The sequence below is a fragment of the Pseudorca crassidens genome, chromosome 2, assembly GCF_039906515.1.
Source record: "Pseudorca crassidens isolate mPseCra1 chromosome 2, mPseCra1.hap1, whole genome shotgun sequence".
NCBI lineage: Eukaryota > Metazoa > Chordata > Mammalia > Artiodactyla > Delphinidae > Pseudorca > Pseudorca crassidens.
Genome location: NC_090297.1, coordinates 46,967,784 through 46,994,500, shown reverse-complemented (window position 1 = coordinate 46,994,500; position 26,717 = coordinate 46,967,784).

Genomic DNA, 26,717 nt, shown 5'->3' with positions numbered 1-26,717 from the left:
TGAGAGAGTGACATGGACATATATACACTAGCAAATGTAAAATAGATAGCTAGTGGGAAGAAGCTGCATAGCACAGGGATATCAGCTCGGTGCTTTGTGACCACCTACAGTGGTGGGATAGGGAGGGTAGGAGGGAGGGGATATGAGGATATATGTATACATATAACTGATTCACTTTGTTATACAGCAGAAACTAACACAACATTGTAAAGCAATTATACTCCACTAAAGATGTTAAAAAAAAAGAATAAAAGAAAAAACATTACTGCAAATCTCATACACATTGAATGGATACTGAGAGAATACAACTAACAGCTGGATACCAACAAATTTGACAACTTAGAAGAAATGGACTATTTTATCAAAACGCACAAAATATCAAATCTCACTCATGAAGAAATAGATGACTTGAATATAACTCTACACATTAAAGAAATTAAATTGTTTGTTAAAACTTTCACACAAAGAGAACTCCAGGTTCAGATTGAATTACTAGTAAATCCTTCCAAACATTTATGGGACAAAGTAATAACAATTTGACACAAATACTTTCACAAAGTAGAAGAGGAAACATTTCCTAACTCATGCTGTAAGTCCATCATCGTCATTGACAAAACCAGGCTGACACTGTAAAGAAAGGAAACTACATTATTTCTTATGATCATAGACACAAAACTCCTTAAGAAAATTTTAGAAAATTAAATCCAGTGATATAATAAAGAAGACAATGCATCCTGACCAAATGGGATTTATTTTAGGAATGCAAAGTCGAACATTTGAAAATTAATCAGTACTAACTTAATATAAGATTTTAAAAATACGATAATTCTAATAAATGCAAAAAAAATACACTTAACAAAATTCAACACGCATTTACAATAAAAACTCAAAGGAAACTAGAAATGAAAGAAACATTTGAATTCATAAAGGACATCTACAAAAACCTACATGTAACATCATAATCAATGATGAAAGATTGAATGCTTTGCCTCTAAAATCAAGAATAAGACAAGGATGTTCACTCTTGCTACACCTATTTGTACAGCATTAGCAGTCTGACCAGGACAATTAGGCAAGAAAACGTAGAATGTGGTATTAGCAAAAGGATAGATAGATAGATCAATGGAATAGAACTGAGGGTGCATAAATGAATTCTTGTATTTTTGGTCAACTGATTTTTAACAAGAGTGTTAAAAATGTTCTTTCCCAAAAACATTCAATGAGGAAGGAAGAGTCTCTTCAACAAATGGTACTGGGACAACTAGATATTCATATGCAAAAGTATGAATTTGGACACTTTCTTCACACTATACACAAAAATTAACTCAAAATGGGTCATAGACCTGAATGTAAAAGCTAAAAACTATAAAACTCTTAGACAAAAATATAGGAGTATATCTTCATGACCTTGAGTTAGCAAATCTTATGTAGAATTTCAATGTTTTTCTTATTAACTTTATTCAGGAATAATTTACATACATCAAACTGTATCTATTTAAACTGTATAATCTAACGAATGCTAAAAATTGTATATACCTATGAAGCCATCACAACTATCAAGATACAGAACATTTACATCATTCCCAAAAGGTTGCTCTTTTTTTTTTTTTTTTTTGCCATTCATCCCTTTCTCTACCTCTTCAACCGTAAGCAGCCATTGATATTATTTTTCCCCCATGAATTGATTTGAATTTTATATAAATGGAATCATACATTATGCATTATGTTATGACTAGCTTCATTCATTCAGCATATTGATTTTGAGATTCACCCATATTGTTGTGTGTATTAATAATCCAATCATTTTTAATTACTTGAGTAAAATATTTAGGAGTGGAATGGCTGGGAATTATGGAAGGTGTTAGACATTTTAAGAAACTGCTAAATATTTTTCCAAAGTAGATTTACCATTTTACTTTTCTATCAACAAGTTAGAGTTCTACCCACCCCATCTCCTCATCAACACTTGGCATTGTCAGTCTTTATCATTTTAGCCATTCTAATTAGCAAATAGTGGTATCTCATTGTATTTTTAATTTACATTTTCATATTGACTAATAATGATGTTGAATATCTTTTTATGCATATGCTGGCCATTCTTATATTTTTCCCTGTGAAATGTTTATTCAGATCTTTTACTGACATTTTATTGGGTGTGTTAGTTTGCTAGGGCTGCTGTTTCAAAGTACCACAGACTGGTTGACTTATAAAACAGAAATTAGGGCTTCCCTGGTGGCGCAGAGGTTGAGAGTCCGCCTGCCGATGCAGGGGACACGGGGTCGTGCCCTGGTCCGGGAAGATCCCACGTGCCATGGAGCGCTGGGCCCGTGAGCCATGGCTGCTGAGCCTGCGCGTCCGGAGCCTGTGCTCCGCAACGGGAGAGGCCACAACAGTGAGAGGCCTGCGTACTGCCAAAAAAAAAAAAAAAACAAAAAAACCCCACCAAAAAACAGAAATTGTTTTTTCTCACAGTAGACTAGAAGTTCAAGATCAAGATGTTGGCAAAGTTATTTCTTCTGAGGTCCTTCTCTCCTTGGCTTTTAGATGGCCATCTTCTTTCATTGTCTTCACTTGAATAGCCTTCTATGTCTTAATCTTTTTCTTCCTATTTATTTATTTATTTTATTTATTTTTCTTCCAGATTTAGAGATATAATTGGCATACAGTACTGTATAAGTTTAAGGTGTACAGCATAATGATTTGACTTACATACATCATGAAATGACTATCACAATAAGTTTAGTGAACATCTATTACCTCATATAGTTATAAAATTAAAGAAATAGAGAAAACATTTTGTTTGTGTGATAAGAACTCTTAGGATTTACTTTCAACAGCTTTCATATATAACATACAGCAGTGTTTAATTATATTTTTCATGTTGTTCATTACATCTCTAGTACTTATTTATCCTATAACTGGAAGTTTGTACCTTTTGACTACCTTCATCCTATTCCTCCTCCCCTAACCCCCTACATCTGGTAACCACAAATATGATATTCTTCTTCCAGGAGTTTGTTTGTTTGTTTTTGAAGTATAATTGACCTACAACACTGTGTTAGTTCCTGTTATACAACATTAGTGATTTGGTATTTCTATACATTTCAAAATTATCACCACAATATGTCTAGTTATGATATGTCACCACACAAAGATATTACATAGTTATTGACTATATTCCATACAATGTACATTTCATACCCATGACTCATGTATTTTGCTACTGGAAGTCTGTACCTCAATTTTTTTTTTTTTTTTTCAGTACACGGGCCTCTCACTGTTGTGGCCTCTCCCGTTGTGGAGCACAGGCTCTGGACACACAGGCTCAGCAGCCATGGCTCATGGGCCCAGCCACTCCGTGGCATGTGAGATCCTCCCAGAGTGGGGCACAAACCTGTGTCCCCTGCATCAGCAGGCGGACTCTCAACCACTGCGCCACCAGGGAAGCCCAGAAGTTTGTACCTCTTAATCTCCTTCATCTAATTCTTTTCTCCTCCCAGTCCCCTCCCTTCTGGCAACCACCTGTTTGTTCCCTGTATCTATAACTCTGTTCTGTTTTATTATGTTTATTCATTTGGTTTTTTAGATTCCACATATAAGTGAAGTCATAGAGTATTTGTCTTTCTCTGATTTATTTCATTTAGCATAATGCCCTCTAGGTCCATCCATGTTGCTGCAAATGGCAAGATCTCATTCTTTTTTATGACTGAGTAATATTCTATTGTATATACACCACATCTTCTTTACCCATTCATCTATTTATGGGTACTTGGGTTGCTTCCATATCTTGGCTATTGTAAATAATGCTGTAATGAATATAGGGGTGCAATATCTTTTCTAGTTAGTGTTTTTGTTTTCTTCAGATAAATACCCAGGAGTGGAATTGCTGATCATATGGTAGTTCTATTTTTATTTTTTTGAGGAATCTCCATATGGTTTTCCTTAGTGGCTGCACAATTTACATGCTTACCAACAGGGCATGAGGGTTCCCTTTTCTCCACATCTTTGTCAACACTTTCTATTTGTGGTCTTTTTGATAATAGCCATTCTGACAGTTGTGAGGTGATATCTCATCTTGGTTTTGGCTTTTCCTTGAGGAATAGTGACATTGAGTACCTTTCCATGTGTCTGTTGGCCAACTGTATGTCTTCTTTGGAAAAATGTCTATTTAGATCCTTTGCCTATTTTTTAATGTCTTATATAAGGCATTTAGGATTTCAATATGTGAATTTGGGAGTACAATTCATCCATAACAGTCCTTTCTCTGACCCATAAAATTCAACTCCTTCTTGCATGCAAAATAAAGTTTCCAAAAGTGCGATGCTTGTTGATTGTTTGCACATAAAGTTGATTGCCATCAAAGAAACAGGAGATTAAGAAAGATTTTGGAATAGTTGTACTGCCAAAACCAAAATGAAACAAAAACAAAACCCTTAAAATGCACAAAGGACAACCAAAATTTGACTATATTAAAAGTGATTCTGACTGTTCAAGCTTTAAAATAATCCCTGAGACCACTAAATTCTATGGGCAGACAGTGGACTGATAAAACAGCTTAGCCTCCTCAACCCCAGAACATATTGCCCAATACTTACTTCATATGTGGCTGAAAGAATAATAGAAAAGGAATAATATCCAGACATCAGAGCCAAGGACAATGGAGAAAAAGTACAAGGGACCTACTTTGCAAGTGTGGACTCAGGACATGATTTAGGCCTATTCCCTACTCCTAAGTAGGGACCTTCAAGATTTCTGCCCAGTAGGATTTCAGATTTACTATGGGACAGTGTCTGCTGTGTGTTTCCTATAGTTTCCCTTTCTAAATGGGTTTATTTATTGTGGCTCTTCCATTCTGTTGTATATCGGGTGTGTGGAGAACAGATAATTTGCCTTTTTAGTACAGAGGTCTCTGGATCAAGAGAAGTTACATCTGGAGCTAATAAAGAGACTATTTTTTATAGTGCTCTGATGAAGAGATTGCTGCAGATCACACAGAGTTCTGGGCTGTACTGTGTCCTTTTAAAATTCATATGTTAAAATCCTAATGCCAGTACCTTAGGATGTGACTGTATTCGGAGAAAGGGCTTTTAAAGAGGTTATTAAGGTAAAATGAGACCGTATAGGCTGGCCCTAAGCCAGTATGCCTGGTATCCTTGTAACAAGAAATTAGGACATAGGCAAGGGGGAAGACCTTGTGAAGACACAGGGAGAAGACAGCTATCTAAGAGAGAGGTTTTGGAAGAAATCAACCCTGTAAACACCTATACGTCAGACTTCTATCATCCAGTAATATGCAAAAATAAATTTCTTTTGTTTAAACCACCCAGTCTCTGGTATTTGCTATATTAATTTCTGCTGTACAGCAAAGCTATTTGGTTATACATATATATACATTTTTTAAAATATTCTTTTCCATTATGGTTTATCACCAGATGTTGAATATAGTTCCTTGTGCTATGCAGTTGAACCTTGTTGTTATCCATCCTATATATAATAGTTTGCATCTGCTTACCCCAAACTCCCAATCCATCCCTCTCCTACCCTGCCTCCCCCTTGGCAACCAAATTCTGGTCTCTATATTTGTGAGTCTGTTTTTGTTTCATAGATAAGTTCATTTGTGTTATATTTTAGATTCCACATGTAAGTGATATCATATGGTATTTGTCTTTCTTCTTCTGACTTACTGCACTTAGTATGATAATCTCTCCTTCCATCCCTGTTGCTGCAAATGGCATTATTTCATTCTTTTTATGGCTGAGTAGTATTCCATTGTATATATGTACCATATCTTCTTTATCCATTCATTGGTTGATGGACATTTAGGTTGTTTCCATGTTTTGGCTATTGTGAATAGTGCTGCTATGAACATAAGGGTGCATGTATCTTTCTGAATTCTAGTTTTGTCTAGATATATGCCCACAAATGGGATTTCTGGGTCATATGGCAACTCTATTTGTAACTTTCTAAAGAACATCCATACTGTTTTCCATAGTGGCTGCACCAACCTACATTCCCACCAACAGTGTAGGAGGGTTCCCTTTTCTCCACACCCTCTCCAGCATTTGTTATTTATAGACATTTTAATGATGGTCATTCTGACCCATATGAGGTGGTATCTCATTGTAGATTTGATTTGCATTTCTATAATAATTAGTGATGTTGAACATCTTTTCATGTGCCTGTTGGCCATCTGTATGTCTTCTTTGGAGAAATGTCTATTTAGTTCTTCTGCTCATTTTTTGATTGGGTTGTTTGTTACATATGGCTGTTTTTGTGCTACCGTGGCAGAACTGAGTAGTTGTAGCAGAGACCTTACAGCCTGTAAAGACTAAAATATTAACCATCTGGTGCTTTTTAGAAAATCTTTGCTAACCCTTGGTATATATTATCTCATCCTTTAAAAATATTTTTTTCCCAAAATTTACATATGAAATATATAAATTTATAAATAAATATCTCATCCATAAATGAAATATATTCATAAATAAATGCAATTTCATGTGTAGTAGTACAGAATCAAAAGAAAGATTGGAGAGTCAATTATATATCAATAAAAAGAAATTGGAGAGCACTGCTATAGGCAATAATGAGTTCCAGAAGTATTTGATCAAGGCAATGGCATAATCATATTAGCAGGACAACTACAGTATCAGTTTGAATGCTTGTTTGTGTTGAAGCAGAAGAGAAAGTTAATAAACCTGATATAAATGTTTTGTGATTCAGACCAAAAAAAACCCCAGCCAAAACCTGGGTAGAGGAATGGCAGTTGGGATAGAGAGGAGGGGATTCATGCAAGTGACTCAGATGTGGCCTTTCAGCAGTCCTTCACCTACAGATGACAAACTCCAGGTTTGGGGGAACAGATTGTTTGGCTACAAGAAACCATCAATAATGATTTCCGTGATCATCTCATCTTGGCCCAGACCCCATTCCAGCAAAGTTATTAATACATGCATTATTCTTCTAAAAGAAATAGAGAAATGCATTCCAGATTGCCAAAGAAAGGAATTCTCCATGATTTATACTGAAATGGTCCTCAAACATTTTTTTTCTTCCAATCATCCATCTTCAAGAAATACTAAAGACAAATATTTCATGAATCCAGAGGTGCTTCTGGCCAGCATCTGGAGATGATCTTGAGAATACAAATCTGTTATCCTTTTTCACCACAGGCTCAACTGTCAGAACATGTAATAAACATAACCAGCCAAAGGGCTGGAGGGAAGCAGAAAGCATACAGTTAACCACTGTAGCAGATGGCAGCAGAAATGAGGGTGTATTTGCCCATACTTTCCCCATACCTACTTTTTATAGCTCCACTTCATCCCTTTTCCTAACAAATGTTTGAATGCTAGTTAAAGACACTCCTATTGCTGATACTCTCCAAAAGTGAAAGTCTTATTAAATTGTCATGTGGGGATACAACTCCATGCAATAGAAGGGATACAGGCTATGAAGTCAACTGGATCTGAGTTTGATTGCTGGTTTTTCTATTTAATATCTGTGTGAACTTAAAGTTTCTTAGCCTTGCTGAACACTATTCCCACATCAGTAAAATGGACTTGTCTATAATGTGATAATGTAGGTGAAATTATTAGCACAGCATTTGGCATAACCTTAAAATAAATGTTGTAATTATCATTTCAAGACTATTCTCATGTTACCACTACCTCTTCATCAGATGGTTAAATGAAATAGATAGAATATACCAATTATTGGTAAGACTATGGAGCAACTGGGGTTCTCATACACAGCTCATACATATATATTTTAAAGTATAAAATTAGTACAAACCTGCAGTAATACCTACTAAGCTGAACACAGCCCAGTACTCAGCAATTCCACTCCTAGGTATGTACCCAAAATAAATACTTACATATGTTTACCAAGAACATGAACCAGAATGTTCAAAGTAGAACTATTCATAATAGCACCCAACTGGAAACTATTCAGATGCCCACCAATAGTATAGTACAGCGCTCAGCAAAAATTTTCAGTAAAGATAGTAAATATTTAGACTCTTCAGGCAAAGAAGCAAAATCAACTTCTTATTGCATCACTTCTCTTTGTAGTGCCCCAACAGCAGTGCAAAGCAAGAGTGCTGCAGTGGTCTCTGCTGCAACTACTTAACTGCCATTGTAATGTGAAAGCAGCCACAGATAATGCAAAAAAGAATGAATGTGATGTGTTCCAATAAAATGTTATTTATGAACACAAATTTAAATTTCATATAATTCTCACATGCCAGGAGACATTATTCTTTTGATTTTTTTAAGCATTCAAAAATGTATAAATCATCTTCACTTGCAGGCCGTACAGAAATAGGAGGTGGGGCAAATTTGGATATAGTTTACCAACACCTGGTAGAGTAGATAAATAAATTATATATTCACACAGTGGAATACTATACAACAGAAACAGAAAACTACTAGTGTACTACACAACAATATGGATGAATCTCATGAATACAAATTCAAATGAAAGAAGCTAAGTGCAAAAAGTATAAGATTAGATTTATATAAATTACAAAAGCAGGCAAATGAATCTATGATTCTGTAAGTTCGCATGGTGGTTATCGCGTCGGGGATAGTGACAGAAAAGTGGAACAGAGGGGATTCTGGGGTGAATGGTAATGTCTGACTCTTCATTTAGTTTGTTTGGTTTATAAAATTCAACAAGCTATATGCATATGTGCACTTCTCAATAAGTATATTATACTCTAAGAAACATTGGAAAAACCCCAGCAAATTATTTTCCTTTGGTGCAAGACTTCGCTACCTCACACCTAAGCAATTAGGTTTCTAGATACTCTTCCCCACTTCAGTTACCTTATTTACTATTCCAGAGAATTGGGAACACCAGTTGGTCCTTTGGTTTAGTGGAGAGAGCAGCTAAGGTATAGGCAAGAGCTCTGGACTTGGAAATGAAGACCTGGAGCTGAACTCCACTCTGTATTCATTGCACTTTATGGGCAAAGCACTAAGTCTTTCTGAATTTTCTTTTGTAATCTGGAAAATGGGAAAGTAATTCCTTACTTATACTATTGATGTAAAGATTACCCTTGATAATGAGGAACTGCTCTGTTGAGGTCTATACTTCTGTACAAATTATGACCACCTAAGACATTCTTTTCTTAACCACCAAGAAGGTTAAACACATTTGTCTTCTTTCTTCTTTGATTTCCATTCCTCCACTTGGGGAGACAGCTTCCTGTAAGGGTTTGGAACATAGACTCTCAGTTCATATCTTGTCCAGTAGCATCTCTGTGCCTCGGTTTCCTCACTGGTAAAATACTTGCTTCATATTGTTCCTCTGGAGGTGGTGGGAACCAGCCTCTAAGGTGGTCCCAGCGATCCCTGTCTCCTGGTAGTCACTCTTATATAGTGCTCTCCCACACTGTACGAGGGTTGGTCTGTGTGACAATAGGATATGGTATAAATGAAGGCATCATGCATCTGAGATTAGACCATTAAAGACTGTGGCTTCCACCTTGAGTCATCACTCTGTCTCAGATCACTCACTTCAGGGGAAGGCAGCTGCTGTGTCAAGCCACCCTATGGAGGGGCCTGCATGGTAAGGAACTGAGGCCCACCAAAAACCACAGGAGTGATCTTGGATGTGGACCCTCCAGCCCTGGGAGTTTTGAAATGACTGCAACCCTGACTGTCAGCCTGTCTGCAACCTCACAAAAGACCCTGATCCAAAGCAATCCAGCAAGTTGCTCCCAGATTCCTAATCCTCAAAAACCATACAACAGTGACAGTGTCTGATGCATACTGAGCATGCAATTAAACATTAGCTGTCTTTATCATCTGCCCCCTAAAAACTGGCACTTCCACATCTGTAAATCCATTGCCGATGTCGCCATATTGTGCTGTGGAATCGTGTCAATGGCTCGAGCATGGCGGTTTCTCTCCCTTTCCCTGGCTGCCATAAAGACACAAGACTGTTAGATGGCTTCTGGCTGAAGAACATTGGCAGGGTGGTTGGGAGACCCAGTGGAAACACTCCTTCCCTCTAGCACATTTCCCTCAAGGGATCTCTCTAAGTTCTGCCTCTTAAAGCCTCCCTGCTGCCCTCTAGTCTTTGTTGCACATCCTATTTTTCAGGTCTCTTTCTTGTTTTCTCAGTCTCCTCAGATACATTGATAATCCAGATTCTCCTTCTGTGGGATGTGGACTTTTGTTTCCTTTTACTGTGGGCTCCATAGTTGCAGGGTTTTCCTAGAAGCAGAGGTTGAGACTGAGTTAGGAGTATAAGAGCTTTATTAAGGGTAATGTCTATGGAAGGTACTAGAAAGAGAAGCAGGATTGGGCAGGGAAAGCCTCAGGTTGTGATGTAGATCTGACACCTGGGAAAAGAAAGGAGGAAAGAAGCAAGAGTGAGTTGAGATAGCCTGAGGTCACGATGCAGCTCTGAAAAGTCACGGATCCAACAGTGAGCTACAGAGAAAAGAACCTGAAAGGAGTCCAAATTCAGGCTGAAATGGCCAGGGCCTAGTACCTTTGCCATGCTCATGCTTACTGAGAGCTCCCTGGGAATCATGGGGCCTCAGTTTGAAAGCTGAAATGGATTCTAAAGATGCTAACAGCTGGAGGCTGTCAGCTCACTGTTTTTTGCAGCTGAATGGCAGGTTCTTTCTTGAAGGGAGGTCTGAGTGGTGCATTTCTGTGACTGCTACAGCCATGTTCATTCCCATAGGCAGGTCTGGCCTCCTGGATCCCACACCTGTGTCAAATGCCTGAGCTTCCAGCTTGCTTGGCAACAGGGATCAGACTGGCCCTGAATGGAGTGTCAATATGAAGAAAGAAGGTACTTATAGAAGATAAAGTATCTCTAGGGCAACCTTAAGTAATCAATCATTATGTTTTCATTGAGCATATACTATATGCTCTGTACTGTGCATGGTGGTTGCTTTTGGAAACCCCCAACTGTAGAATCATAAAATTAGAAGGGACTTGAGTGCCCAATTAAGTCTCCCTCCTGTGAGCAAGAATCCCTTGTATAACACCCAATATAGGGCAGTATCCTTTTACATACCTTCAGGGATGGCAAGCTTATTACTTCAGTCAGCCCTTTGGTTGTTAAACAGCTCTGCTTGATAGAATCTTCCTTCTTAAGTGACACTCAAAATGCTCCCACCACCCTTAATTTGTGAAGTCACTTTAATAAGACATCTGCTCTCTCATTCATTAATCCTTTAAGTATTTGAAGACAGTTGTCCTGGTTCTTAAAATGCTATTGGAGAAGGGAGGCTATTGGAGTCTCTGATTCTCCAACTGTAAAACAACAGGGTCTGACTACTCCTGATCACCAGTGTCTCTTTATGACCTAAAAGTCTATGGAGCCATGAAAACTTCATGGAACAGTTCTCAAATAAAAGAGAAATCCATATAAATTAAAAGACAATGAGCGTTCTCTCTGAAGTGTTTGTTGTACATTTCCTCTGGGGCACACTGGGACTCAGGAATAGTGGGACCATCTGCTGAGCTATTGCCCATTTATGTTGAAAGAAAACAGGCTCTTGCTAATTAGAAGCATGCTCTTCAAGATGAAACAATACAAAGTCTTCAACATTTCCCCACCATTAGCAATTCCTGATGTTGACTGGACATGTTAATACAACCCCACTCTCCATCAGGAAAACAAGTAAAACAGATATGATGGTTCACAGCACAAGAAAGAATTCTTTATCCTTCTAGTCAACCATCACACATTGATGCACTAAGTACTCACTATACCGTGGTCTCCATGATAAGTTCTTTCACATATATTATTTTATTTTATTTAATACTCACAAGAACATTACGAGGAAGATTTTATGAACTCCACATTCCCAATGAGCCTCAGAGTAATCAAGTGACTTGTTCAAGGCTACCTAGCTGGTAAGTGGATGAACTAGGACATTCTGACTTGAAGTCCAGCGCTCTGTCCACTCTAACATTATGAGGAAATTTCTTAATAAAAGACCCATGCCCGTGTATGTAGAGTATGCAACTGTTTTAGTTTGGGTTTTCCCAGAAGCAGATCCTGAAACAAGGATTTAGGTTACAGTTGTTTATTTTAAGAGGATAAGGAAACACCAAAAGAGAATGGGAAAGTGATTCAGAGAAGGGAAGGTAACCAATACATTGTGCATTATCAAACCAGCTGCCACTGTGGGCAACTGGAACTAAATCCTGCTGGGGAAAGTCTGAGAGCCAGTATAGGACACAGGGCACAGAGTTAACCCACCCAAGGGAGAAGGAGCTGGGATATTTATAAACCAAAGCTGCCAGTCGTTGGTTCAGGTCTTCTTCTAGCAGATGTTACTTTTCTGGCACTACCTGCCATTCAGGGAGACAAAACATGCTTCATAAGCTTGAGAAAGACCTTATTTAGGCAGAGATATTCAGGAGCTGGCAACTGGGGATTAGGTTGTTGTGCGCTGAAGTAAAGGGCAAGAGGATACGGGCAGAGCCCTGACAGCACCTGCTCTGGCAACTAAGTGCCAAATACTATGGAATCTGTCAACAAACACCTTGACCACCTACTGTGTGAAATAGCACAAGGGTGAACCACACAGATGTGGACCTGCTTTCATGCGGCTTCTTATCCAGGCAGTAGGACAGAAATAAGTTATTCCAAGTAAATATGTAATAATTTAAATGTGCTAAGTTTTGGGTAGGAGAAGTTCTGAACCCACTTAGCTAACCCTTACTAACAAAGTACAAACTCATTTGATCTTACCCTCTGTCTCCTTTTACCTCTGATTCTATTTTTTTAATTAATTAATTAATTTTTGGCTGTGTCGGGTTTTCGTTGTCACGTGCGTGCTTTCTAGTTGCAGCGAGTGGGGGCTACTCTTCATTGCGGTGCGCAGGCTTCTCATTGTGGTATCTTCTCTTGTTGCGGAGTGTGGGCTCTAGGTGTGCGGGCTTCAGTAGTTGTGGCCCGCGGGCTCTAGAGCGCAGTCTCAGTAGTTGTGGCACACAGGCTTAGTTGCTTTGTGACATGTGGGATCTTCCCAGACCAGGGTTTGAACCCATGTCCCCTGCATTGGAAGGCAGATTCATAACCACTGCACTACCAGGGAAGCCCTGATTCTATTTCTTTTTTTCCTTGTCAGAGCCAAACTCCCTAAAAGAATGTGTTTAGAAGTCTGTCTCCCTACAGTAGATTATGACATCCTTTGGGCATGGAACTTTTTTGTTATCTTTAATTGTATTATGTAATATTTGATACATAAAAAGGAATATATGGACTTTGGCATTAGCCAAGATAGAGTAAGTTCACTCCAGCCTCTCTCCCCCACTGACTACAAGTAAAAACTTCCGAAAAAATATATACAAAACATAACAACTCTGAAACAACAGTTAGGCAGATTGGGATGGAAGTCCATTCTTGAATAATGACTCATAATGAGGGTGAGTTTCAGGTTTTTTTTCCTTTTTTCGCTCCCTGCATTGACCTAAGGATGCAGAGAGTCCCAGACTGCAGAGAGGATACATACAACAAAAGTTCTGTAAAAAAGTTCCCTGCTTAACCAGAAGACTGGGAATAGGTGACCTCCATGAGCTGACAAATGTAGGGGGAGATTCCTGGGGTTTCCTGTTTCTTTTTTTTTTGCTTGGTTCTTCCCTGGCCTCCCTGAGGCCAGCCCCATTTGGGAAGAAGTGATGGTCATGGTGAGGGCATCTATGTGATGAAAAGTAAACCTTTCTTTTCTGGTCAAAGGAACTGGGAAAAGGATCCCTCTGGCCCTAAGAATATAATGGAAATTCCTATCTTTTCCCTCTCTCTTTTCTCGAAGTACTTTGTCACAAGTGTAGGCACATTTCTGTGGAATTTCTCAACAGCACAAGGGGATACCATTCTAAAAGTTATCTTGACTTTCTAGCTAGAGGACTCAGAAAAGAAGTCCTCTGGTTCTCATGGGAACCAAAGAGTGTGAGGGGAATCGTGGAGAGAAGATCTCTGGCAAAGGGGATCCCCTACATCTGTGTATGAACTGACACAAGTCCCTAACCCACCCCTGAAATGCACATTTCACCCTGAGATGCATGTAACAGACCTAATGAAACAAAACAAAGACTTTGAAAACTGAACTGATATTGGAACCACCACTCACAGAAGGTGAGATAGAACTTGTGGTCTGAACCTAACTGGATTGATTACCTGCTAAAACAACAGCAACAACAAATCAACATTCATTAGAGGATGTTAACAAGACCAAGAGTCTCACAACAAAATATTCAAAATGTCCAGGATATAATCCAAAATCACCTTACATACAAAGGACCTGAAAACTCTTGCCTGCTCTTAAGGAAAAAGACAATCAATAGATATTAACCATGACATAACCCTGATGTTGGAATTAGCAGGCATAGACTTTCAAGCAACTATTAGAACTATTCTCCATGAGGTAAAAGTGAATACTTTAGAAATAAATGGAAAGATGGAAGCTTTTAACAGACAAATAGAAATGATAATAAAGAATCATATTGAAATGTTAAAACTGAAATACTCAATAACCAAAGTAAATGATTCATGGTATAGTCTCAATAGCAGAATGGAAGGAACAGAGGAAAGAGAAAAAAGATTGAAAAAAATTTAAAAAGCCTTAGGAATCTGTGAGACACAAAGATATGTGTAATACAGTTATGATGCAACATAATAAAATGAATACCTAGGAACTTATAACCAAATTTAAGAAGTAGAACAGTATTACAAAGGATTAATCTCCAAAATATACAAACAGCTCATGGAGCTCAATATCAGAAAAACAAACAATCCAATTAAAAAATGAGTGGAAGACCTAAATAGACATTTCACCAAGGAAGACATACAGATGGCCAAGAGGCATATGAAAAGATGCTCAACATCACTAATTATTAGAGAAATTCAAATCAAAACTACAATGAAGTATCACCTCACGCCAGTCAGAATGGCCATCATCAAAAAATCTACAAACAATAAATGCTGGAAAGAGTGTGGTGAAAAGGGAACACTCTTGCACTGTTGGTGGGAATGTAAATTGATACAACCACTATGGAAAACAATATGGAGTTTCCATAAAAATCTAAAAATAGAACTACCATATGACCCAGCAATCCCACTCCCAGACATATACCCTGAGAAAGCCATAATTCAAAAGGAGCCATGTACTGCAATGTTCACTGTGCAGAACATTACACATCTATACAATGGAATATTACTTAGCCATAAGAAGAAATGAAATTGAGTTATTTGTAGTGAGGTAGATGGACCTAGAGTCTGTCATACAGAGTGAAGTAAGTCAGAAAGAGAAAAACAAATACTGTATGCTAACACATATACATGGAATTAAAAAAAAAAAGTTCTGATGAACCTAGGGGCAGAACAGGAATAAAGATGCGGGTGTAGAGAATGGACTTGAAGACATGGGGAGGGCTAAGCGTAAGCTGGGATGAAGTGAGAGAGTAGCATCAACATATACACTACAGAATGTAAAATAGTTAGCTAGTGGGAAGCAGCAGCATAGCACAGGGAGATCATCTCGGTGCTTTGCGACGACCTAGAGGGGTGGGATAGGGAGGATGGGAGGGAGACTCAAGAGGGAGGGGATATGGGGACATATGTATGCATATGGCTGATTCACTTTGGTGTACAACGGAAACTAACACAGTATTGTGAAGCAATTATACTCCAATAAAGTTCAATTAAAAAGAAAAGTAGAACAGTATTAATACACTAGTTGCTCTTACCCATTGTTAGGCCTACTTTTCCGAGGTAACCTCTCTCCTAATTATTGTATTTTTCATCCCTTTTTTTCCCCATAGCTTTGTCACATATGTATTTATTCTCCAAATAATTTGTTTCAACTTATTTTTGTTACAAGAGTGAGTTTAATATTTTGAAATTTTTAATAATTTTATAACATAATGTCTAAGATTCATCTGTATAGTAGTCTATATCTATAGTGAATTAACTTTCATTGTATAATATTTAAGTGTATAACTATGCCACAATTTAAATGTCATTTTCCTGTAGATTAAGATTGTGTTATTTTCAGTTTTTGTTCATTTATTTATTTTTCTATTATAAGCAGTGTTGCTATCTATGACTATTCTTATGCTTGTCTCCTGGTACCCACTTGTATGATTTCTCTAGGGAGGAATCTCTAGGAATGGAACTTCCTCTGGACCATAGGTTATATGAGTATTTAATTTTATAAAAACTGCCAACTAATTTTTGTACCTATTTACATTCCCTTCCCTTCATATCCTCACCAACACTTGTCAGACCTAAAGATATTTTGTTAGTTTGTTGAGTAAAAATCATATCACAATTTGCATTTCCCAGACTTCTAAAAAGCTGAGTATCTTCTTAAATGTTTATTTGCCTTATGTGTATGGCTTTTTTGTGAAATGCCAATTCATATCTCTTGCTCGTTTTTCTTTTGGGTTATTTGACTTTTCTCATTAAGCAGTTCTTTTCATATTCTGTACATTAATCCTTTATCACTTAAAAGTATTACAAATATGTTCTCCCAGTTTGTGGCTTTTTTTTCTTTTTCTTACTTTCTCTATGGTATCTTGAAGAATAGACATCTTTAATTTCAATATAGTTGGAGGTATCACTTTTTTCTTTTATGTTAGCATTTTTTGATGTCTTATTTAAGAAATAAGTTTTACCCCTTTGTCATAAAGATAATCTCATACATAATCTGCTATAAAATTTAAAGTTTTTCCTGTCAAATATATCTATAATCCATTTGGGACTGATTTTTGTGTATGGTATGCAAGAAGGATCCAATTTCACTTTAGTCTATTTGGACATCCTAGCACAGCGGTCCTGGACCTTTTTGCCACCAGGGACCGGTTTTGTGGAAGACAGTTTTTCCAGGGATGCAGTGGGGGTATGGTTCAGGCGGTAATGCGAGCGATGGGGAGCGGCAGATGAAGCTTTGCTGGCTCGGCCACCGCTCATCTCCTGCTGTGCGGCATGGTTCCTAATAGGCCATGGACCAGTACCAGTCTGTGGCCTGGGGGTTGGGGACCCCTGTCCTAGCACACTTTAATGAATAAATCCGTCTTTCTCAAATAATTGTGATGCCTCTCTAACAGATAATGGTTTTTATATATGTGGAGATCTGTTTCAGGAATCTCTATTCTAATTCTATAGTTGACTTGTCTGTGCCTGAACCTATACCATACTGTTTAAATTAAAAAAACTTTATAATACGTCTTGATATCTGGTAGAAGATATCCTCCCACTTTGAAATTGAATTGGCTATTATTTGACCTTTGTGATTCCATATACATTTTAGAATCAGGAAGTCAGTTTCCCTAGATTCTAATGAACTTTTAGTTGGAACTGTATTATATCTATAGATCAATTGGAGAGAATTAATATATTTACAACAGTCTCTCTTTTCATGAGTATAGTATATTTCTCCCTTAATTCAAGTCTTTATTTAAATTATATTTTCTGGATATTTAGATTTTTCTTATTGTTTTATAGGAGTTCTTTATATTTTCTGGAGGTTTATAGAAAAGAAATTAATTTCTATATATTGATCTTATAAGGAGTCACATTTAAAAATTATTTTATTATTCTAATAATTGGTACATAGACTCTTTTAATCCTGTATATAGTTATATAATTTTCAAATATGATATTTTTCTTTTTTCCTCAGGCCTAATTATTTTTGTGTCTTCCCTTCATCTGATGTCTCTAAGGAGCCATGTGGTGTTCCTTAGAATGCTGTAGGACTATCTAGTACCTAAGACTGAGAGAAGTAATAAGGGAAAAATCGTGGGATCTGTACATGTGTTTGTTTGGTTTTTTTTAATCTAGGAGAGTGAGAGATTATTTCCACTTAAAATATTTTAAAAGAATGTTGGAAAACAGAGTTGTATTTTAATTCTTCTACAAATCACGTTTATTCAACATATTAATTGTTCTCATGTTGTCTCTAATCAAGGGTTATTGGATATCTTTATTGCCACTTTACAGATGAAGAAATTGAAACAAAGGAATGGAACATATGCTGTCCAAAGTCACAGCTCTCTAAAGTATGGATTAGATAGAGTCTGTCCAAATTGTGTGGATACAGTCCATCCAGATTGTTCCAATATGTCAGGCTCACTCAGAACTTGACATGAGTAGATGAAGAGGCAAAGAACACCCCTGAATTTCTTACAAACAATAGAGTGCACTGGGTCATTATCAGGATGGAGTGGTCAAAATGTGTGTGGAGGGGCTGGAATAAATGAGTTTGACTCTTGACATGTTTCTCTTTCAAGTTAAGACCTATTCCTCCCTTATGGTTTAGTTCACCAATGATTCAATTCTCTTTGTTAATATATCGAGAATTATTTTATTGGCAATGTAATCAGTGGTTTGAGAGAAGAGCACACCCTCCTCTTTTTGCTACACTGCAGCCTGACCCTGTGGCCAGTTGTTCATATACACCCTTTTGAGTCAGCCAAGAACAGCCGCTGTCAGGCCTCAGCTACGTGACAGCCATCCTAGTCCAAGGCCCACAGCTATGGAATTCACTGTCAGAGCAAATTTAAATAAATCCAAACCTCCATTTAGTATAGCCTGGCATAGCTCTTGGCTTTGTGGGGAGGTAGTGGTGGGAAGTCCTATTAACAGCTCCATCTAAAAAAAAAGAAGACTGTTTCTTAAGTCTCCCCAAGAGCCATTCCATCCAGAAATCTGGGACCTCCACAGGAGTGTAAATCTGTAACAGCAGTCACTTTAAGACTCTCAGGCAATCAAAACCATTCTTCCACAATGTGAGGGGCACCATCTGTATCGGTCAACATCCCAGCTAGAAACAGATGATATTCTCAAACTGGATGATTTGAGGATAGTTTTAAAAAAGGATTATTCACATGGTATAGTCATGGATTAGGGAAGCAAGAAATGGTGAAGTACCCTGAGGCTAGTAACAACAGGAAGTGATTCTAGGCTTATGCTAGGAAGGTGAAAGAGGGGAGGTGGTTACTAGAATCCAGAGAGGATCATATTAGGAAAGGGCACCTGATAGGACCTTCAAATTAGGGACACAGCCAGCCTGAGGTGATCTCTCATGGAGAGAGTCTAGGGTAAACACCCAATCTCACTTTCTTTCTATCTTTTGATCTCTTGCATCCCTTTAGCTGAACCCAAGGAAGCTGTTGATCATGGGAGCCTGTTGATGGGCTCATAAAGGCCAAGGTCCAGGAGCACAGAGCAGGTTGGAGAAAGGTGGAGAGTGATTATAAAGGTCCATTGGAAGAGAATTGGCACTGTCCACTACCTTTGCCCTTCACCTTCCCCTCTTGTCTTTGTCCAGGTTAAAGATTGCTGTCTTCAACAGAGACGATACAAAAATCCTATCAGATAACATAACATCACATGGGGATTTCAATTCAGTTATATTCCCATCTGAAGCCTAAAAGAGCCTAACAACTACCAGGTTCTTAATGAAAGGTGGGTGGAAATGAGGAATGAATAAGAAAAATATTAATTAAATAAAACATGCAGGTATAACCTCAGCTTCCATATAACTGATCATGAAGCCTATGTAGTTAATTATAGTTGCCTTCTTCTACTGCCACTTGTATTTCCATTACTCACTGCCAGTCCCTCAGCCAGATGGCATTCTTTTTAAAATATTTATTTATTTGGCTATGTCAGGTCTTAGTTGTGGCATGTGGGCTCTCTAGTTGTGGTACACGGGCTTCAGAACATGTGGGCTCAGTAGCTGCGGCATGCAGGCTTAGTTGCTCCATGGCACATGGGATCTTAGTTCCCCGACCAGGGATCGAACCCACATCCCCTGCATTGGAAGGCGGATTCTTAACCACTGGACCATCAGGGAAGTCCCCATATGTCACTCTTTACCTATTGAAGGAAACCAAAGCTTTATTTTTATGAGATCTAAGGCCTTGAAAATCCTGTTTTTGTTTTTTCCTTTTTAACCATTTTTAAAATTGAAGTATAGTTAATTTACAATGTTGTGTTAGTTTCAGATGTACAGCAAAGTGATTCAGTTATACATATACATATATATGTATTCTTTTTCAAATTCTTTTCCATTATAGGTTATTACAAGATATTGAATATAGTTCCCTGTGCTATAGTAGGTCCTTGCTGTTTATCTATTTTACATATGGTAGTGTGTATCTGTTAATCCCAAATTCCTAATTTATTCTTCCCCCACTCCCTTTCCCTTTGGTAACCATAAGTTTGTTTTCTATGTCTGTGAATCTATTTCTGTTTTGTAAATAAGTTCATTTGTATTATTTTTTTAGATTCCACATATAAGTGATATCACATGATATTTGTCTTTCTCTGTCTAACTTACTTCTCTTAGTATCATAATCTCTAGGTCCATCCATTTTACTGCAAATGAAAATTTCATTCTTTTTTATGGTTGAGTAATGTTCCATTTTGTATACACACACACACACACACACACACACACACACACACATCATATCTTCTTTATCCATCAATCTGTTGATGGACATTTAGGTTGCTTCCATGTCTTGGTTACTGTAAATTGTGCTGCTATGAAATTGGGGTGTATGTAATAATTTCGAATTAGAGTTTTCTCTGGATATATGCCCAGGAATGGGATTGCAGGATCATATGGTAACTGTGAAAATCCTATTTTAGGTTTCCCCAGTTTTCCATTGAACAGGACTGTTGGAGAACAAGAAGTGCCCTAATGAATCCCCTAGGTTATAGACACAGTCGTCTTTACCACCATTGTGTGGTGGCATCTCAATTTCCTTCTGGTAATTGGAATCAAACATCCTTGCTGGGATAATGGCACCTTTCTTTGCCTATTGGCTCAGCAGCATGAGAAGCCCAGAAAATATGGGGGAGCAGTAGTCTCTGTATCTCATCAACAGTAATAGAACTTATTCTCTGGTGAAAAGATTTCTCCTTTGGGACAGTAGGAACTCCAAACCCATTGAACCCAAGATAATGATTTGGCAAGCAAAAATTTCTCCATAGGATGTTGCCTCCCAGCTGGTGCCAAAAGTGAGCCTTTATTAGGCCATTCCATCATTCCACCAAGCCAACTGTATGTGAGTAATGGAGTACATGATAAGACTAGTGAATTCTGTTGAACTCACTGTCATACCTCCCTTGTTATAAAGTGTTTTCACTAATTGGAAGCAAAGCTATGTAGCACATTACAGCAGTGGATTTATTTGCTAATCCCCAGCTATGTACAACAATGCACGGTACATAGAAAGTACTCAAAAATATTTCTTAAATGCGGAATGAGAAAGGAGTAAATTAACCAAGAATGAAATGAATGAAATATAGGAAACACAAATATTTAAGGGGGGGAGCAAAGGAAGAAATAAACTCTGAGAAAGAGTGGCCAGAGAGAGACAGAAAAAAATAAATAAATAGGGAAGAGTGCTGTCAAAGTCAAAGTAGGGGAATGGAAAGAAAGGAATAGCCAGGAGAGTCACCTGCTGCCAAGATGTTGCAGTAGATAAAGGCAGGAATGTGCACAGTGGAATTGGTGACTAGGAGGGAGAGAGGAAGAAGAGCCAGAAATCAGTGGATTTAAATGAGGAAATGGAGCCAGAGAGTGTAGACCACTTTTTTAAGAAAATTGGGTGAGAAAGAAAGAGAAGAAGTTAAATAAAAGATAAAGGAAGTTTCAGGATCAGGTTTTAATTTCGCTTTGTTTCGTTGTTGGCCCTAGTATTTTTTTTAAAATGTTATTTATTTTGAATGAAAGAGATTTGATCAGGGTTCTATGCTGCAGGAAGGAGAGAAAGGTTATATCTCAAAGAGGAGATGATTGATCGAGCAAGATTTTAGAGAAGACTTAACCAGACACTGGAGGAAGTGGTTGTAACTTTATCATTTTAGTGGCAGCTGGAAGTTCCCTCACAGTCACCGACCTTTTGGAAAGACCTGGCTCAAGATTCATCCTGTCTCTTCTTTTCCATAGGTTTCTGTGCCCGGTTTCTATCAGCTGATGTAGCTAAGGATGTATCCTAGCTGGAGTGGGGAAGAAATGACATGAAGAAGAGTTCGGTGAGAGGAATCCAATATCCAACATCCGTTTGTGTCTGGAAACTGACTCGCATACTCAGCATCTTTCTCACACCCGACTTCTTGTGCTTGGGGTTTGTCTATGGAGTCCTTTTAATTTTTTCCTATGGACTCCTTCTTAGTTTTTTCCTCTGAATCAGAGTGGGTTTGGAAATATAAACACAGGAATCATGACAAACTTGTCCATGTGGGAAAGAAAAGATGTCTCTGCAGTTTTAGTGGAGCATCTGGGTAGCAGTTATAGCAGAGAAAGAGCAAGAGGGCCTCATTAGGACTAAAAATTTTACTTCTTTTCTTTATTTTTGCCTTATTAAATAAACTTTTTTGCTCTAAGGTGGAAATTCAGAGAAAAAGTCAAGTTCCCTGTCCTCATGGAATTGTTGGTGTAGTCAGATAGAGATCTGAACAATATGGACCAAAAACCAAAGACCAAGACCCCCTGGAGTGGAAAAAATTTGCAGGTGTGTTCTGTACTCCCCAGGTCTGAGAACTGAGGATCCCAAGACAAATGAAAAGAGAAATCTTCCCTTAGGGAAGGAAGTTTGAGCATGAATAGGGTGAAGTGGCTGATTCTTCTGCAGCAAAGCTAAAGTAAAAATATTAGAAGAAAGAAAAAAGCAGAACTGAGGAGTACTATTCACTCCTTCATTAAACATTTATATGGCACCAACTGTGGGCTAGGCAATGGGTGAATCAACCTGTAGCAATATATGGGGTGATATCTCTCTTGTGCAAACCCAGAAAACTACAGGATCTGACCCACTGATCCCTAGCCAGCCTGGGATCCCTAGACCTTTAAAGGTCCAAGAAGGTAGTGAGGATGGCTCCATGGGTTATTTTAAATATTTAAACCTGAACTGAAGGTATTTCAGAATGACCAAGTATGGAGTGAAGGGTGTGAATGGCCGTTACCAAACTTGCATGGGGCCAGTCTCCTTTGGTCATACTGAAATATTTTCATTTCTCCAAGAAGTCACACTCTAACACACATTATATTTCTTCTACCTTGTCTCCTTCCTCTACTAGTTAATTCTATTAAGTTCTTTAAGATTTGATGTAGGTGGTGTGTTATCAGGCCCAGTCTGGGTTAAATTCCTCTTCTAGATTCCCATACCACCTTGTGCTTTTTACTGTCAAAACCTTGATCAGTTACACTGCATTGGTGTTCTGTTTCCACTGGTGTCCCCCACAAGACTGTGAGATCTTCCAGCACTGGAAGTATCTGTGATTCATCTCTGAAGCTCCAGCATTCAGTATGATGTACCACCTAACTCTGAGTCTCACCTCTTCTGTAAAATAAGGGGTGTGAAGGGATTGGGGGACCAGTTGGGAAGTAGCATAGTGTAGTGAAACAGATAGGAACAACATGGAATCAGACATATCTGGGACAATATCCCAGCTATGTTACAAGTCCTCTTTGTCATATAACTTCTCTGAATCTCAGTGACTCTTGTGGAAAAAGGGAATGATGATACCTGGATCCTCAAGCCATTGTGGGAAGCTGTGGATAAGTGTTCAAGTGCCTGTCACTTGGTAGATGCTGAATAAATCATCTTCTGCCTCTCTACCTTATGTGATCATCCCGTTCTTTTATTTTCATATTTTGGGTTTCTACCTCCACACAGTCAATTTCAGACAATACTCTCTATGACTCTCCTCACATAGTTATTCAAATACTTCATCCCTTTTTCCCCTTTCCTCATTCATTCATTTAAAAAAATATTCTATTTATTCTTTCAGTATTTGTAGCTAAATAATTCATTTGGAAAAATCTTACCTCCGCTCTCTCAGTGTTGGCTAAGTGATCCCAGACTAGTGGTCCTCAAACTTTTTGGTCACAAGAACCCACTACACTCTTGAAAATCGTTGAGGAATGCAAACCACTTTTATTTATGTGGGATATATCTATGAATATTAGAAACTAAAACTGTACAATTATAAAGAATATTAATTTATTTTTAATTAACAATAATAATTCATTACATTTTTAATGGGAAATAAATATATTTTCCAAAATAAAAATAATTAGAAAAAAGTGTGGCATTGTTTTATATTTTTGCAACTCTCTTTAATGTCTCACTTAATAAAAGATAGCTGGATTCTCATAACTGCTCTGCAGTCAGAATCTGTGCATATTTTGTTGTGTTGAGGTTATGAAGAAAATCCATATATGTAGTTGGGTGCAGGATTGATTTTAATAACCTTTTCAGATAATCATGGATAGTTTTCTTTGATACTACACGAAAATTAACAAGTGTTAATTTCTTAAAGTATAGTTGCAATGTGAAATTTGAAACCATGTCAATGAGCTTTTCACATTTTACTACATTGAAATCCACTGGTCTATTTTTTGAATGGATTGTTTTGCTCATGAATAATTTTGTAACATCATGTACTGGTCATATGGAAAATGTCAGTTTTCTGAGTTATGTAGATTTTCAAAATGTTGACTCACTTCATTATACAAAATCAAAAAAATCACATTTCTTACTATCACCACAAGCTCATCAGAAAATCTGTGAGTATTAGGATGTTGTCAAGCTCGTGATGGCAAACACAAGTTTTCCAAAATTTAAATTTTTGCTTGAAAGCTTGCATTTAATCATTGGCAACAAATGCCATGAGTCTTTTTCTTTGAAGTGGTAGGCTCTTTTCACACATTTTTGAGAAAGTCTGATATATTCCCAAGTCTGAATAATCAGAGTTTGTCTGTCAGTCCCTCTTACAAATAATAATAATTTTTACTGCTTCGTCAAGAAGACATTTAAGTGAAACTGGCTTTTATTTTTATTCTTGCTTTTAAACTGTGAGTGTGTGGTATTAAAGAATACAACTGCTAATACAGTTTAGTGCCACTGTCTTGACTCCTACTAAAGCCTGAGCAGTTTTACTTACTGTGGCTTTTGTACCATCAGTTAACACCATGTCAGCACAGTGAAAAAAGCAATTACTTCTTTCTATTATTATGAAAATAGTTTTTATTTCATAGACTCCCTGAAAGAATCTTGAGCATTCCCAGGATCCATGCACCACATTTTGGGAGACATTGCTAATTGACAGAGCTAAGTTGAGCTCTTCTCAACTGTGGACTACACATCAAGTGTAATTTGAAGGTAGTTCTCACTTTTCTTTGACAATGACCAGGCCTTCTTGTCCAGATGACATCTGCTTAGTATGTAATTTGTGACTACATCCAAGTAAACATGTAGAAAATGAGAGCAAGTGGGTGTGTGGTCTCAGAGGGAATTGTTTGTTTGGGGGATGATGGGAGAGTGCAGTTCTGGAAGGAGTTCAGTTCTATGAGTATGTATTTCTGGTCTTCAAAAGATTACCACATACATGCTGTCATAAATTTATAATGTACCTGAGAAAGTTAACTTAATGTAGAGAAGGAACATGGGTTTTGCACTCAGCCAGGCTTGGGTTCTAATGCCAGCTCAGTTGCTACTGTCTATGTGATCTCTTCCATGTTGCCTTACCTTAATTGACCCATCTGGAAAATGAAGCTACAGTGTTTAGAGTATTATTATGCTAGGCATTTAAAGAATGGGACATTGGGTGGATGCTCCAATGGGCCATGTATATCCCCTTTCAGGAATGGACTTACTTCCCCAGCTGCAGGGAGTGCTACTGATGATAGCCCTCAGTGTCAGTCTTTGGCGAAAGAAGAAAACTGCTTTGCTCAAAGTCACTCCTCCTCTCAAGGGGCAACCTGTTTCCGATGACTGATCAATGGTCTGGCCAACTCATCCCAACCTGGTGTAGCTCTGAAAGGCCATCTCAACTCCAGAATTCTTCATGGGGTCAGTTGAGGCCTTCTTAGGTGTGTACCACAGCTCAACCTCTCACTCTGTTCCACCCTGTGTCTTTTCCCACCCCTTCAACTAATGTCAATCCAAAAGTACTCCTGAAGGAAATCTTGCATGCTAACTTTCAATTAAGAGTCTGGTTTCTGGTAAACTCAACCTGAAGCAGATAATTTATTAATATTATAATTATTATTTATAACCCTCTACTCCTTGGATGGGCCCTAGTAGCCAAGGGGCCCTTTGTATGCTGAGTACCCTGATGGTTGTAAGAAAAGGGTTTCTCGTATGTCTGAGAACGTAGTTCTGCCCCTTATTGGTGGTCTTGCCGCAGCCATCTACAAAACTTCTCTGAGCCTCTGTTTCTTCATTTGAAAAAAGGGGACAAGAATCAACAGCATACAGAGACACCCATTATGAAGATTAGCAATAAAACATAGAGTGTACTTGGCACATAACAGGCACCAGTAAGTGGCTGCTATTATTACAAATGGCAGTGTTATTTTTCCTATCTCTTTTGTTCTTAAAAGTGACTTTGCCAACCCAACAAATACCAGTAGCCATTCTCTCCCTGATTAGTGGGGCTGCTCCTTCTGGATCAGGACCATAGCTTCTTACTCTTTCTGTTTTGTTATGGCCTCTAATTTGGAAGAGCTTGAGGTATGTTCTCTCTGGGTTGGTTGGAGGATATTTGCATGGTAGTGCCAGTGCCCATATATAACCATAGATATTCCTTCCTGCTGACCTTAACCACCAGACATTGTAATCCTCTTTTAACTTGTAGTTATTTTCTTGTCAACCTACAGTTTGAGGGCAGTCTTTGAATTAACCATTTTTGTTTAATATTTTAATAATTGCCAACTG